This window comes from Manacus candei, unplaced genomic scaffold (assembly GCF_025592945.1).
Source record: "Manacus candei isolate 608988 ecotype Guabito, Panama unplaced genomic scaffold, ASM2559294v1 h1tg000021l, whole genome shotgun sequence".
Taxonomy (NCBI): Eukaryota; Metazoa; Chordata; class Aves; order Passeriformes; family Pipridae; genus Manacus; species Manacus candei.
In genome coordinates this window covers 6,038,338-6,055,929 of record NW_026138069.1, presented here as the reverse complement: position 1 = coordinate 6,055,929, position 17,592 = coordinate 6,038,338, and the positions used below count along the sequence as shown (strand labels likewise).

Sequence of the window (17,592 nt, the reverse complement as noted above, 5' to 3'; positions counted from 1 at the left end):
TTGGAAGGGACCTCTGGAGATTATCTAGTCCAACCCCCCTGCCAAGGCAGGGCCACCAAGAGCAGGTTACACAGGAACGCGTCCAGGTGGGTTTTAATGACTCTGTGACATCCATGGGCAGCCTGTTTCAGTGCTCTGCCATCCTCGACATAAGGCAGCTCTTCCTGATGTTGAGGTGCAACTTGTGTTTTAGTTTTTGGCCATTGCTACTCATCCTGTCACTGGGCACCACCAAAAAGGATCTGGCACCACCCTCTTGGCACCCACCTTTGAGATATTTATATGAATTAATGAGATCCTCTCTCAGTCTTTTCCCCAGACTAAACAAGTCCCGCTCCTTCAGTCTCTTCCCACAAGAGAGATGCTCCAGTCCCTTAATCATCTTCATGGCCCTCTGCTGGACCCTCTCCAGTAGCTCCTTGTCTCTCTTGTACTGGGGAGTCCAGAACTAGACACAACACTCCAGATGTGGCCTCACCAGAACTGAGTAGCAGTGGAGGATCACCTCCCCTGACCTGCTGGCCACATTGTTCCTGATGCACCCGAGGACACTATTGGCCCTCCTGGCCAAAGAGCACACTGCCAGCTCATATACTATGGACTTGACAAGATGTTTATCCTACATCCTACATATGTTCAGTCCAGGGAAAAAATCTCTTAAAAGATTTGATTCAATTTAACTATGCAACAGGGACCAGTTCTTTTTTTGTGAATCTGATGACACTAAGTAGGCGAAGAAACAAATAAACAAACTCCTTTAAAAAAGGCTTTACATCACATAAACATTGGAATGACTAGAAAATCTACCAAATTAAAGCAATTCCTCTACCTTTTATAGCTTCGTTATTACTGAAAAAAAAATCTACTAAATTGGCAATGATTTAATGAGAATTGCTGCACAAAGCAATGTGTCATCAGTGAAGTCATTTAGGGAAAGCTAAAACAATTCTTCCTTTTAATTTTATTGTTTTGAGACCAAATAATTCCTTTTATTCTTTCAATTTTGGGATTTTTTACTAGCTTACTTTTACTGGAAAGCTGCCATTAATATAATTGCTATTTAAAAAATAATCAGAGGAGATATAAACTTATTTGAGTTTGTAGAACTACTTATGCATATCTACTTGTTTTATTTAAAATATCTATGTGCTCTGTTAGGAGCTCCTCACCAGTGTAACCATATTTACCTCACAGCAGATAAAACTGGGCATATTCACATTTTCTAATACAGAGCTAACTATCATAATTACGAGACTTAGGTTTTTAAAGCGGGTGTTAGCATTAAGTTACAGTGGAAGGATGTAATTTCAGGTGTTATGGGGCTAAGTTTTTTTAAAAGTATAGTGGAATACATATCATACACTGAATTTTGGGAGTTGTTATTCTCTGTAAATATGGACTCAGGTCCATATTCAGGTTCCAATTGCTGTGTCTATAAATGTGTAACTCTCCATCACTTTCCCAAGTTTAAGAGCCAAATGTCTCTATCAACTAAAGTTTCAAAATGATGGTTAAGGTCTCTTAGTTATTCATAAATATAGACACTGAGACTTCCCAAAAAAATCTATAATTTCAGCATAGTTTACTACTGCTATATTACTACTACTTCTATATGAAGGTTAAGCAAGGAGAAGGTACAAGAAGGAGTCCAATACTATATTTGGCTTAAGTCCTGTTAGTTAAAAAAAAAAAAATCCTATTTTTTTTCTTATTCTTTGTCTCATAGATCATACCAATGAATTTTAATTTGGCTCACTAGGGCAGTACTTGTCTTAAAATGGGATAAAACTCAGAATGACTTAGTAATAAGTGAATTAAATATTTAATTAGATATTTTAAGGGGCTCAATAAAACTCTTATAAGATTAGCTAGACTTATGTATATATTAAATCATACACATTTTCTTAAGCAGAATAGAAACAGGAAGTATCCCAGATTTCCCTGATTGCCATAAAATTAGTCAAGAAAGATATTTTGTTTTCTATGTTAATAGGAACAAGGAATGCAGAGCCCTTCAAAAGACAACTGTTTTTCTATTTCTGAAGTAAATTTTTAGGCTGCTTGGAAACTAAGACAGAAGGTAACAAGCAGTTGTTCCGAACATTAATTGTCTCAACCTGTTTGGTAATGGAAAGATGTAATAGGACAAAGCAAACTTTAAAGAGCTAAAGGGCACAGAAAAATGCAAGCCATACCACATTGCATTTTCCTGAGCTGAGAGAAACCTAAAAAGTACAGAGTACATGGAGCAATGACAGTGTTTGGTACTAGCTGACAATGACATGCAGAGCATCCTAAGCAATAGTATTTATCTCACAGAGCATCTGAATTATTCATAGATTCCAACAGTAGAATAAATTTATTGTCTCCTATAAGAGATATAAGAGGTTGATAAACTGCTTTTCTGACCTTGAAGAACTTTGTTGGCACATTAAGGGACTTTGATACATAGCAAGGTGCAGACACTCACTATGATTTGTTAGGTGCATTCTGCTGGGACTGCACTATCAGGTGAATTGAAAACAAAAAACCTCTCTCAAGAAAGCAGTGTGAAAAAAAAAAAAAAGCTGGTGGATTTTCTCCCACTGTCCCTGTGGTACAGATCACCAAAAAATGCACAAGGGGGGATTTCTTTTTTAAAATTTGTATTTTTTTAACTACTACTAACACGTGGAGAAGCAAAGATGAATGTTTTCTTCTGTTTTCTGCTGTCTATGTACTCTCCACTCTGGTACAAATGACTCTGACCCATCCTGCTTTGCCCACTACATACTGCTCTGTACTGCACACTGGGATTTCAGTAGATGACAGCATGGCCTCAGAGAGTCTCGAGCTAAGGTCCTGCTGGTATTGAAGCAAGGTCATGCTTCCATACTATAGTAGAAATACCCTTTAAATGTGGAGAATGGGAAAAACTTGGTGGAGGAAAAAAATATTGCACAACTGAAACATTTCTTTCAATGGATAAGCAGAAAGAGTGGCATTAATTACTAGTAACACAGGTTCTTTCAGAACATTTATCTTAATATCCTCTCTTCCATCTCTATGGATTTAGTCTACTAGCTTAGTGTCAGGATCTTTTCATTCTCTCCTGGTTGGATAGGCCAATACAGCTTACAGAAGTGGTTAAATTACCTGTTTTTCTCAACCTCAGGGACTCAAGGGTTGTAACTGCAGAGACAGAGGCATCAGCATACAGGGCCTCCAGAGATCAGCAGTTTGCCTCACGAAACTGCCATCTGTAACTCTGAATAATTAAATATAACTGATAATCAATCAGGAGCATATGGTTAGCATAACAGAAATTGAACTGTCGCTGAAGTCAGGGAAAAAGCTGCTTCACCGAGGATTAAGAAGATTGGATTCTGGTTACCTGCACACTATATTGCATGCGAATAAAAAGAGGATTTTAGTTTGCAGTATAAGTAGTCTATTAATCCTAATAAATGCAACCATCTTTCCTACAGAAACATTTAACATGAGTTTAGTGCTTTTACCTCATTCTAATACTTCTGTCATAAAACAGCACAAAAATAATGTACTATGTTTAAAGAAAACCACAGGGCTGTCTTGTATAAGCTATTGAGAAAGATTTATTGTTTTGAGCTTGAAAACAGCAAGAAAAACATAAGAAGGTTAAGGGCTGAACCTAGCTCAAGAAATGAAAGCAAAGCAAAATGATCCTGCTTCTACAGTTTGTGACAAACCAGTTGGATAAACATGAGCAAAACAGTGATGCTTCCTTTAAGACAACATATTTTAAATAAGCAGCAGTCCCTTTCTTTCCAAAGAGTTGCTTGTAGTTCTAGTAGGCACTGATAGCTGCTGGTGTACCTCTATTTTGATGCTGCCAACTCAGAAAGGTGCAATTTTGTCCAAATCCTCCTTCTGTCTTCTTGCTTTCTCTAGGAAGAGCTTACTTGAAGTAAAAGAGGTTGCTTCATCTTTAAGACCACCACTGTTACTCCCTTTGGGAGTCTACATTTGAAATCATGCTTCTGTTTTAAAAGATGGGAAGAGTATATAGGTGAAAAATTGCCGTACAGGCAACTAATAAGGACCAGTGTATTATTTATGTATGCAAATACGCACACACACAACTCTATAAAATGGGGGTTATTCAGTCTGAGGAGTTTGTGTTCACAGACACAGCCCTGGTAATACTGCATGCCTGAGTTCTCAGTGACTGGAAATGCCAAAGGGCTAGTTACATATGCCTCTGACAATGAATAATCAGCAAGGGATTGACAGTAAGCATAGGTAATTTTGATTGAATAGACTCTCTAGGTTCACATGGACAATTCAGAAGCCCATTATACTTGTTTAATGAACATGAGTAGAGTTATAGAGATCATTCATTAATTCACTACATTAATTGAAGCCAGTATTGTTACCTTTTGCCTTTGTTTAATACTGCCATTATCTGACCCAGCTTTATATTGTTGATATATTTAATACTCTGTGAACTGTTTCGTGTTGACTTTTTGATGTGTTATAAAAAATTCAATGCAATTTCATTAAGATCAGGACTGAAGTGGGATAAACAGTAACTCAAACTCTAGTGCCATCTATATTTTAATTTTCAGTGTAAAATGTTCTGCCTGACCTTTTAAAAAGCTCTACTATATTAAATTAGGATTCTCTATTTCAAACAGTCCATATTCATATTGGCATTTTAATAAACCTTGGAAAAGGAAAATATTTATAATTTAAGTTTGTCCATCACCAGATTCATGCCAAAATTGCAGAACATTTTGTGTAAAATAATATATATCTTTCAAGTAAAAACAAGAAAAATGGCTTGTGTAACTTTGCAGCCTTTCATCAGGTAAAATGAATGAGTTTTTTTAGTCATTAAGATCTTGTCTAAGTTTCTTTCTTTCTCTGACACTTTTTGTTCCAAACCTGAACTTTGGGATAGTATGTGAATTTGCTCATTTGTTCATTTTTGGATAGTCCCAAGCCCTGTCTTTGCTTTAGCTGAAAAGACTGATGGCATGTTAACACTTCTGAGGTTATTTGTTCTTAAGTACATCTTCTAGGTTATATGTCATAATGACAAGCAGCCAGCACTGTAGGTGCCAGAAACATTACAGCCCTGTAGCAGGGTTACAGTTCATAGACTAAATCAGCTCAGAAGATGTATGGGTGGTCCAATGATTGCTGAATGCTCAGTCCAGGAGTTTAAAAGAGAGAATCAATGAGCTGCAACTGTGTAAAATAGGGGTCAAATATGTACAGCTGAGGCTCCACATATATCAGATAGGGCTATGTTTTATCTTCTGCTGTGTAACATTTGTTACTGAAATGTGGCTCAGAAACACTCTATTAAAAGTAGATTGGTATTAATTAATTCAGATTACTGTCTGCTCCAGAAGACATCAGGATAACAGAAGTCTCCTTCAGAATACTGCTATATATCTCAAAATCTAAGTACTAATTCAAAATTACCAAGCGGATATTCGATCAAAACTCTCCCCTCCACTGACTGTCCTTTGGTTTTGTATCAGTGACTTTCTTGCCATCACAATCTGCTCTGCCAGTCATAGCTTCCCTGCTTTTTTATCTGTATGACTTTATGTTCCATTGGATGGTTGAATCTATTTCAGATCTTTATAACTATTTCTGGATTGATAAATAATATTCTTTCTATGGTGCTGATTCAGTTTCTTTGACATGAAAAGAAGTCTTGCACTGACTTAGAGAAACAAAACCCCAAATTCAGGTAGACCAGTGAGAATTCAGGGAACCTCATCAGCTCAGCAAATCTAGCTTGCCTCCAACACATGAGAGAACAAGTCTGGAAGAATAAAATGTCAGTTCAAACATTAAAATCCTTAATTTTCACACTGTCATTATTCATACAAGTCTATAAGGATTCTTATGGTGACCCTCTCTGGGTTTCCATCCTGCACTTCTGGAGCAACCTAAACTGCTGTGGTATCCTTAACACTGAGCTGCTCTTGTCCCTACCCTAGCCTGGAGATGGTTTCAGAGAGGAATTTGATCTCAGACCTGCTTTCAGCAAACAGAAGCCATAGCTCATACCACTAACACACTTTCGAGGGAAAATATAGATTTCCTCTGCAATGGGTGGTGCTGGTGAGGGTGCTTGGAGGACACAGAACTACTACAATGAGAAACATGGAGGATGTCTGATCCTCCCATTCATTGAATGAGAAGTCTTCTTGTTGTCCTGAGTAATTTTGAGGCTGAGGTTTCTGAACTAGTGTTAGGAAAATTGAGATCAGAAGAACTTTAACCTAAGGAATGGAGAGAAAGAAGATGTGAATGGCTAAAGAAAACATAGATAAATGTGAATATAGAATTAAATAAAAGCAGTACCATTGAGGAAAGGAAAATGCTGCTAGGAGGCACTAATATTAATAGGAAAAATACTAAATTTAGACATTATTTTAAAAGGTTTATATTTAATCTTGTAAGAGAATTGGATATGATCATTAATGCCATTGTAGACAGTTCAGAATTAGGGAAGAAGAATATAGATAAAATAGGACAGCTGAGAAGGGAGTACAGGTCACTTAAATGATTTTAAGAAGGGCCTGGATTATTTCATAGAATCATAGAATAGCCTGGGTTGGAAGGGACCTTAGAGATCACTTAATTCTAATTCTCCTGCCATGGTCCGGGACACCTTCCACTAAACCAGGTTGTTCAAAGCCCCATCAAACCTGGCCTTGAACACTTCCAGGGATGGAGCATCCACAACCTCTCTGAGCAACCTAATTTCATGAAAACAACTTTGTTTATGGTTACTGTAAGAGGGACTAGATGTTCAAGTCTTCTAGCCCTATTTTTTAATGCTTTGTTGAAAGAGAAGATTCCTTTATTGGCATATTAAAGAAAATTTTACATGTAATTTTCTTTTTTTTTGGTTTATAAACTAGTTTATAATCAGCCAAAACATAGGATACTTTGTTGGAGCTTCATCTTTTCATTCAACTCAACCTTTATTTCATTAAATCTAATTAAAGTACCTGCCAGCAATTTAATTTCGAAACATTCAGTATTTTTTTTGCCTTTCCTTTGTAAGGGGTGATGAACTTATGTAAGTAGAATAGTTTTTGTTCTGTTTTGTTGTATTTGTAGAAAAAATCCAATAAATCTAATGTACGGCAATGTGAAGCAAGGATGTGGCCTTATCATAACCCTAAAAATTGTAAAAAAAAAAAAATCCCTAGTTATTAAGAACAGCAGTTGCTGTAGTTTTCAGAGCACTGTTTTAAGAGTGTCCACCTTGCTTTCACTATCAGTATTAGTACTCTGCTCAGTTTTATTACTATTCACAGTATGGGAATGTGTGGCAATAAATGTACTTTCTCGCCTTCAATAAATCCTAAATGTTTTAGAGTGAAATGAGTGCCCTGATGATGGAGGATACAGAGAAGATGCAGTTACTGAATGGCTTTTTTGCTACAGTCTTTACTGAAAAGTCAACCCTCAGTAATTCCAGACCCTGTAATCAAGAGAAAGTCTGGAGAAAGGAAGATTTTCCATTGATAAAGGAGTATCAGGTTAGAGGTTATTTAGGCAAACTTGACACCCACAAAGCCATAGACCTCAATGAGATGCAGCCGTGAATGCTGAGGGAGCTGGCAGATTATAGAATCATATAATCAGACAGGTTGGAAAGGACCTCTGAGATCATCAAGTCCAACTCTTGATCCACTACCGCTGTGGTTATTAGACCATGGTACTAAGTGCCACATCTAGTTTCATCTTAAAAACCTCCAGGGATGGAGAATCCACCACTTCCCTGGGCAGCCCATTCCAATGCCTGATTACCCTCTCTGTAAAGAATTTCTTCCTAATATCCAATCTAAACCATGTCTTCTTGTCTTACTGATAGCTGCCTGGGAGAAGAGACCAATCCCCACCTGGCTACAACCTCCTTTCAGGTAGTTGTAGAGAGTGATGAGGTGTCTCCTGAGCCTCCTCTTCTCCAGGCTAATCTCAGTCTTTGAAGGGTCACAGAGAACAGGAGAGGTGTGTGGAGGAAAGCCAGTGTCACTCTAGTCTTCCAAAAGGGCAACATGGAGGACCCAGAATGCTACAGGCCACTCAGTCTCACCTCTGTCCCTGGAAAGGTGGTGGAACAGCTCATTCTAGATAGGGAACAAAAGAAGGTTATCAGGAGTAGTCAACACTGATTAAACAAGGAGGAAATCATACTGGACCAGTCTGATAGCCTTCTATGATGCATGACTGTCCAGGTAGATGAGAAGTGGACGTTGTCTCCCTTGACTTCAGCAAGGCTTTCATCACTGTCTCCCATAACACTCTCAGAAGTAAGATCAGGAAGCATGGGTTGGATGAGTGAACAACAACATGGATTGAGAACTGGCTCAATGGCAGAGCTCAGAGGGTTGTGATCCATGGCACAGAGACTAGTTGTAGGTCTGTAGCCAGCAGTGTTCCCTGGGGGTCAGTACTGGGTCCAGTCTTGTTCAACTGTGACCTGGATGAAGGGACAGAGTGCACCCTCAGCAAGTTTGCTGATGATAAAAGACTGGAGGGAGTGGCTGGTACACCCAAAGGCTGTGTTGCCTTTCAGGGAGACCTGGACAGGCTGGAGAGTTGGGCAGAGAGGAATCTAAAGAAGTTCAACAAAGGCAAGTGCACCTGGGGAGGAATAACCCCATGCACCAGTACAGGTTAGGGGCTGACCTGCTGGAAATCAGCTCTGTGGAGACATTCAAAACCCAATGGGACATGATCCTGCTTTAGGTGACCCTACTTTACTGGGGGGTTGAACTAAATAATCTCCAGAGGTCCCTTCCAACCCCACACAGCCGTTGTGTGATTGTGACTTCATTCCATAGGTCTGAGAATTAATTTTGAAATATTGAATATAGATGTTATTTTTGCTATGGGCCTTGAGGTTTGAGAAGTGGATAGATAATAATTCTTCCATTAGATTCTTTTATCACTTATTTTGTTACTTTAGTTACTAATGACGTTTTATTAATATATAGCTTTCAGCATGACAGAGAAAACCATTATGCATTTTACCTTGGGGTAAACAGTCTTTCAGATACAAAATAAAATAAAAAAGAAAGCTTTTTTATTAAGCCAGAAAAGACAGCCAAACAGGTCACTAAATGTCAATATTGTTATGTTATTTCAATGTGATTATGCCTGTCATAAAAGAAGAATTATGTATTCTATAAAGTGACCAGGGGATAAGGCTTTGACCCATAAAAAATGTTTTCCGGACCAGAGCTGGTTCAATTCACCACACATAGCTAATTGTGGAATAGTTAACCACTGAGACTAAGCTAACCATTTAACCTCCCTCTGTAGCACATCAAGACAGAAAGACACTCCTTCAAGAGAACAGTTTATTTTGACTACCCTAAATATGTACTTTTGGATAATAAGCCTCTAGAAGTGCTTTCTCCTCTCTCTCAGTAGACTAGAAGCAGCACAGATCTAAATTAGTTGATTCAGATTAGATACATGACAAGATGGCTGACAGGAGGTGAAACTCTCCCAGAAAAAACAAAGCCAAGGCTTGTAAGGTGTTTAATTCCAAGTAAAATGAATAGATGACAATAAAATGAAATAACCTACGATAGTTTCTGAACAGAATCCTGTCTAAAACAGCAGTGAAAATATAAGGCTGCTTAGGGATATGAAAATGGACCTCTTCAGGCCAGAACTGGAAATCTAGTAGCCTCACCATTTGCTCTGTAGACTTTGTAATAGAAATAATACAGATCCATATGGGGAAAAAAAATATAGTATTGCATTTTTTTTTTCTCACTAAAGTGGGAGAGATCTTTTGAAAGACTATGAAAAACTAAACCTTTCTCCAGAAAATCATCTGAATTCAGCATGGCATTTGAGTGTATGTACACGAAGGTTTGTGTTTTTGCCTGAGTGTGGACCACATTCATCTCCACTTGAATTAACCCTAATAATGGACTGTACTTGTGTATAAGATGTTAAAAGTGGTGCGCAAAGATTTACTCAAAAGAAAATTTACCTAGAAAAATATTAGATACACAAAACTACATTTTCCTTACTGTAAGTAAACCAAATTTTGTTGATTAAATAAGAGAATCAAATATTATTATTTTCTTTCACTTGTTAAAGAGAATTCATCATTTCTGTCTTTAACTGTAGCAACCTTGTTGCTGTAAGGTGTTAGTTTTTAACAGTTATTCAGTCCTCTTTCCACTTGCAGCAATTATTTCAGCATGGAAGCAGGACTGAACCCAGCTGCTTAAATTCCTTCAGTTTTCGCTTGATCTTAACACTCACAAAGTTCCACTGTTGCAATTTAGAAGCACCCAATTTATTAAAATATTTTGGAGCAGGATTTTTGATAAGGACCTTGGAATCTGTCTCAAGGATATTCAAGCTTAATGTAAGTCATTCAGCCCAACAGGCCAAAGCTAAACAAAAGTGTCAAACTAATTTTAAAGAAAACTAACAAATTAAAAGTATTCTTTTCAGATCCCAAGCAAAGATACTAGTTTAAAGGCCTGCTTCTCTGATAACTCACAGAACACATCGATCTGGTTGGAATCTCTGCTTTCCCAGAGACAGTGAGAATTAAATTGCTTTTACTCAGTTTAAACATCAAATCACTTTTTATGCTTAGCAGAAGTTAGACCTTGATCACAAGAGCTCATTTAATATAAAAGACATAAGAAAGAGGCACAAGCTCCTATACTCTAAAATGCTTTATAATACAGTCCAATTTACATAATTCATATTCAGTGCTGTAGCTAAGATTAAGTTTTATGAAAAAAAGAATTTCTTTATGCACATGAGTAGGAGTGAGTAAAGATCACTGGAGTCTGCATTTCTTCCTGCAGTAGCCCTAAAAATCTATGTCAGGGCTATAAACATGGGTTTTGGTTATGCATACTTAGGATGGAAAATCACATTTCTGACTGATAAGAATGTAGAGGACTTAAAATTCATTCCACACTTATTCAGAAAGAGGAAAATCTGAACCTAGTATGGATTTAGAGTAAAGGGACTAAGCATTAGCTAGGTCTGAGGGGTGTGAGAGAGAGAACAGCAGCTGGCATGGTTCTATCAGAGTCCCTCCACCTTGGGCATCTCAGCAGGCCCAGGGACCTTGTCCTTCTCGGATGGGTATCATCGGTATTCACATAAATCCACCGTCTGTGCCCCAGTGCACATCTTCCACGTGAGCCATATTTTGTAGAACACAGCAAACATAAACAGTTCTATCCTTTGGGATTCAATCCCTTTGAATCCCTCAATTTCCTCTGCTGCAAACTGTATATTCTGGTTTAATAGTAAATATAAATGTTAGCATGCAGACTTACAGAAATGACAATAGTGGTAACAACAGGCAGGCATTCATAACAAAATATACAACAAAGTGAAGGAAATAACTTAGCCTGAAGACATCAAATTAAGGAATCACTAGCACAGTGTCCCAAGAGGGACTCAGAGGTATCCCTGCTACTCATTTTCTGAAGCTGGAGGGACAAATCATTTCTAATCCCTCTATTGACTGCCATCTAGGGGCCCTAAGAATTTTATAGTGCATATCTTTTGTGCCATCAGCTGTTTTACTTTATGTATAGGGAATATAGAGATTAAATTTTCCTCTTCTGTCACGTTATGGTCATTGATCCAGCAGATGTCTGAGACTGAAGTCTTGTAATTGTAAAGGTTATCCTGGATAATAAATAAAAAAATAATAATAAAAAAAAAACCTGGAACATTTATTTAGAGTTTTCTCTTACTTTGCAACCAGTATGCAAAGTAAAACTATAAAATAGGTGTGATTACTATCCCCTCTGATTTTATACAGTAAATTTGTAGTATAGGGGCATTAATAATCAAAGAAAAGGATGGATTTTCCTGAGTTTTAAGTACTCTCAGTTCCCTCTGACATGGCCATAATTTCTAGATGATTTCTACTTCAGAAAATCATGTCTTATATTTTGTTCTTTTAGTGTAGTTTTCATTCACTGGGCTTTGAAACACCACAGCACTACTCTTCCAAAAAAGGAGGCTTGGTTACCAATTTACACGTTTCACATTAGAGACACCAAACTTTTCTTTGAGAAGATCCCAGACTCTTTTGGAAAAGCAGGAATACTGACACTTTTTTTCTGAACATTTTTGCGTACAGACTGTCCCGGCTCACTGAGTTTCTCCAGGAACTGTTTCCTTAGTCATTAAGGAGGCTGCACTGTGCTGTCAGTTTTAGTCAAGGCCAGAGGAATTATTTTATTTTTTGTCTTCAGTTTGAAATATACATGTCCATTCACATAGTCAGGTATCCTGCATGTAGTTTTCTTTCTCTTAGGGAAAGGTCTGCCTATCTGTCATGAACTATGAACTACAAGTTATCAAAAAATGATGGAAGTTACATTTTAAAAATGGGAACTTAAAACATCGGAGTAGCCTTCTGTATGCATTCAAAGAGGCTAAATCTGTTTGACACTTGACCATTATTTTTATATAAACAATATAGCCTTACAATGCTGAAAGCCTTGTAATATCAAATTGTCTGACCTCTTTTTCTTTTTTTTTTTCCTTTTTTTTTTTTCTGGGATGGTATACAGAATTTAATTTTAATTGGTTGTTACATCGCAGTTCTACTGTGGTTACCCAGGGATCTTTGTAAATAACATCTTACAGCACAAATTCATTTCAGTCAGTAAATACAATTTTAGCAGAGGTTGCTTATTTATTTTATTCCATTTTGAGGGAAAATTAAGTGGGGAAAAGTGCAAAGAAAACAGTGATGGCTTTTTAAAGATCTCATTAAAAAATAAGCATCTTATATTCTACCTACCTCTGTGACATAGAAGGTAACATATTTTATGTAAAAGACCTACCTTGACTTCAAATCTTTCCTTTCCTGACTAATTAATGCCCCCAAAGACGAGGCTCAGATATACAGAAAAAATTCAACCAAGACCTATACATGCCTCGAATATCACTGTATTGGTAAATACATTCTGTGGGGAAAGAAAAAGAAAGGCTTTTTTCTTACAGTTCTCTACTTTGACCCAGGCAGAGAATGATGGAGGGAAAAGACAAAGTGGTACCTTCATCATTCTCAGAATTAGTGCAACCCAGAAGATACTGAGCTAAATTCTATTTTAATCTTTTGCTTCAAATCATGTAAAACAAATGGAGCAATTCACAGAGTTAAAGGGAAAAGTTACTGTGAGTGAGAATGACAGAATCTGGTGCTCAGAACAAAGTGAATATAACTTACAACAGTAAGTTGGGCTGTACAAGACATAATGCAGTGCTTGAAGCCTTTCTTCACTGAGCTCTTAAAGTAAGTGTCAAGTGGTACAAAAAATTTTCAATCTGAGAACCTGGATTGAGGACTGTGAAATTTTAAGACACATTACAGTACAAGGACTCTGCATCTGAAATAGGTTATGCTGTGAATACATACGCCAGAATCAAAAGAAATCATGCATATTTTTTAATGATTTCTGAGCAACTGTTAACTTTTTAGATGGTGTCAGATTATTGCCTACAGTCAGCTATTTTCCTACAACAGTCACATTGTAGACAGAGAGCAATCTTTCTGCACAGTAGTAGAGTGGAACTAAAAATGACTATGTCCTAGCAGGGCTGCAACTTGTTATGTTGATTGAGGCGAGACACATTTACAGTTTTCTACCTGCAAAATTAAACTAATTACACTTTTTAACAATACCTCATTCCCTGCTTGACTTTTCAATACAGAAACCATTTTATATTATGTATCTGTACCTGACTGAGTGAAACTCCTACCAGGAGTACATAAATGTTGCTGTAATAAGTACAGTAATCTTAAAACAGTGTTTTGTGTAGAGTTCATTCAAGAGAGAACAAAATTAAATTACTAAAACGTCAGAATACTTGTGTTTCACTTACTTTATGGGCTAGAGGTACCTTAGATGCATGGGTAGGTGTCCCAAAAGTGCCTGTTTTCCCATATTAAATATGTCTTTGACCAAAAACATAATTCTTTTGACATGCCTTATAAGCCACTCTGTGTGCATATGTGTAGGAGGGGAGGACTACCACTGAACACAAAATTCAGTCATTCAAGCTAAGTGAAAAGGTAGTGCTCCTCATCTGGTGAGTTGGGCAAGCAACAAATAGCCCTTCCCTTGAGGACCTACTGACAAGCTACAGTGTGTTTGCTTTTCTGGGCCATTTCACTTAAATAAAACTTTAAACAGGTGATTTAGTTTCTTAAGAGAGTCTCAGAAAGAGATTATTCTGGTAGGTGGTCCTTGTTGCCAGCATGCTTGATTGGTACAGTAAACCTATTCACTTATATTTGTGGATAACTTTCCAGTTTCACTCTCTGTAGAGTACTGCTCTTTCAAGCACCACTTTTACACCCTCTTATGTAGATGAAATTCAGGCTGGTTAGGACTCCTTTTGCATTCTTGTGTTTAATTTTGACTACATAGTAAATATGTGAATAGAATCATAGCCAATGATAAAGGCAATATTCCACTCTCAGCTGCCTTAAGGGTTCTTCACTATCAACGAAAGGCAGCAGATGGGCCTGTTTGCTTATTTGTTTTTAAGAGAGGGAGAAAACAGAAGAGATTTTGTGATATTTTATCCTGAGTTGCATGGGGCTTGGGGTACAGACGTCTCAGTAAAGTTTGCCTCAGAATTCTGCAGCATTTAAAATGAGCCACAGAAGCACAGAGTAGTTAGGGTTGGAAGGGACCTCTGGAGATTATCTAGTCCAACCCCCCTGCCAAGGCAGGGCCACCAAGAGCAGGTTACACAGGAACGCGTCCAGGTGGGTTTTAATGACTCTGTGACATCCATGGGCAGCCTGTTTCAGTGCTCTGCCATCCTCGACATAAGGCAGCTCTTCCTGATGTTGAGGTGCAACTTGTGTTTTAGTTTTTGGCCATTGCTACTCATCCTGTCACTGGGCACCACCAAAAAGGATCTGGCACCACCCTCTTGGCACCCACCTTTGAGATATTTATATGAATTAATGAGATCCTCTCTCAGTCTTTTCCCCAGACTAAACAAGTCCCGCTCCTTCAGTCTCTTCCCACAAGAGAGATGCTCCAGTCCCTTAATCATCTTCATGGCCCTCTGCTGGACCCTCTCCAGTAGCTCCTTGTCTCTCTTGTACTGGGGAGTCCAGAACTAGACACAACACTCCAGATGTGGCCTCACCAGAACTGAGTAGCAGTGGAGGATCACCTCCCCTGACCTGCTGGCCACATTGTTCCTGATGCACCCGAGGACACTATTGGCCCTCCTGGCCAAAGAGCACACTGCCAGCTCATATACTATGGACTTGACAAGATGTTTATCCTACATCCTACATATGTTCAGTCCAGGGAAAAAATCTCTTAAAAGATTTGATTCAATTTAACTATGCAACAGGGACCAGTTCTTTTTTTGTGAATCTGATGACACTAAGTAGGCGAAGAAACAAATAAACAAACTCCTTTAAAAAAGGCTTTACATCACATAAACATTGGAATGACTAGAAAATCTACCAAATTAAAGCAATTCCTCTACCTTTTATAGCTTCGTTATTACTGAAAAAAAAATCTACTAAATTGGCAATGATTTAATGAGAATTGCTGCACAAAGCAATGTGTCATCAGTGAAGTCATTTAGGGAAAGCTAAAACAATTCTTCCTTTTAATTTTATTGTTTTGAGACCAAATAATTCCTTTTATTCTTTCAATTTTGGGATTTTTTACTAGCTTACTTTTACTGGAAAGCTGCCATTAATATAATTGCTATTTAAAAAATAATCAGAGGAGATATAAACTTATTTGAGTTTGTAGAACTACTTATGCATATCTACTTGTTTTATTTAAAATATCTATGTGCTCTGTTAGGAGCTCCTCACCAGTGTAACCATATTTACCTCACAGCAGATAAAACTGGGCATATTCACATTTTCTAATACAGAGCTAACTATCATAATTACGAGACTTAGGTTTTTAAAGCGGGTGTTAGCATTAAGTTACAGTGGAAGGATGTAATTTCAGGTGTTATGGGGCTAAGTTTTTTTAAAAGTATAGTGGAATACATATCATACACTGAATTTTGGGAGTTGTTATTCTCTGTAAATATGGACTCAGGTCCATATTCAGGTTCCAATTGCTGTGTCTATAAATGTGTAACTCTCCATCACTTTCCCAAGTTTAAGAGCCAAATGTCTCTATCAACTAAAGTTTCAAAATGATGGTTAAGGTCTCTTAGTTATTCATAAATATAGACACTGAGACTTCCCAAAAAAATCTATAATTTCAGCATAGTTTACTACTGCTATATTACTACTACTTCTATATGAAGGTTAAGCAAGGAGAAGGTACAAGAAGGAGTCCAATACTATATTTGGCTTAAGTCCTGTTAGTTAAAAAAAAAAAAATCCTATTTTTTTTCTTATTCTTTGTCTCATAGATCATACCAATGAATTTTAATTTGGCTCACTAGGGCAGTACTTGTCTTAAAATGGGATAAAACTCAGAATGACTTAGTAATAAGTGAATTAAATATTTAATTAGATATTTTAAGGGGCTCAATAAAACTCTTATAAGATTAGCTAGACTTATGTATATATTAAATCATACACATTTTCTTAAGCAGAATAGAAACAGGAAGTATCCCAGATTTCCCTGATTGCCATAAAATTAGTCAAGAAAGATATTTTGTTTTCTATGTTAATAGGAACAAGGAATGCAGAGCCCTTCAAAAGACAACTGTTTTTCTATTTCTGAAGTAAATTTTTAGGCTGCTTGGAAACTAAGACAGAAGGTAACAAGCAGTTGTTCCGAACATTAATTGTCTCAACCTGTTTGGTAATGGAAAGATGTAATAGGACAAAGCAAACTTTAAAGAGCTAAAGGGCACAGAAAAATGCAAGCCATACCACATTGCATTTTCCTGAGCTGAGAGAAACCTAAAAAGTACAGAGTACATGGAGCAATGACAGTGTTTGGTACTAGCTGACAATGACATGCAGAGCATCCTAAGCAATAGTATTTATCTCACAGAGCATCTGAATTATTCATAGATTCCAACAGTAGAATAAATTTATTGTCTCCTATAAGAGATATAAGAGGTTGATAAACTGCTTTTCTGACCTTGAAGAACTTTGTTGGCACATTAAGGGACTTTGATACATAGCAAGGTGCAGACACTCACTATGATTTGTTAGGTGCATTCTGCTGGGACTGCACTATCAGGTGAATTGAAAACAAAAAACCTCTCTCAAGAAAGCAGTGTGAAAAAAAAAAAAAAGCTGGTGGATTTTCTCCCACTGTCCCTGTGGTACAGATCACCAAAAAATGCACAAGGGGGGATTTCTTTTTTAAAATTTGTATTTTTTTAACTACTACTAACACGTGGAGAAGCAAAGATGAATGTTTTCTTCTGTTTTCTGCTGTCTATGTACTCTCCACTCTGGTACAAATGACTCTGACCCATCCTGCTTTGCCCACTACATACTGCTCTGTACTGCACACTGGGATTTCAGTAGATGACAGCATGGCCTCAGAGAGTCTCGAGCTAAGGTCCTGCTGGTATTGAAGCAAGGTCATGCTTCCATACTATAGTAGA

The 17,592-nt window shown here is 37.4% G+C and overlaps 1 long non-coding RNA gene across 1 annotated transcript in view; it reads left to right on the top strand.

Annotated features, from left to right (window-relative positions):
* Positions 1-3,592: 3,592 nt before the first annotated feature.
* Positions 3,593-17,592, top strand: part of LOC127470480 (uncharacterized) — a 59,036-nt gene continuing 45,036 nt past the window's right edge. Inside the window, exon 1 of the long non-coding RNA XR_007904313.1 lies at positions 3,593-3,934. This is a non-coding gene — a long non-coding RNA (uncharacterized LOC127470480). The remainder of the gene's footprint in view (positions 3,935-17,592) is intronic.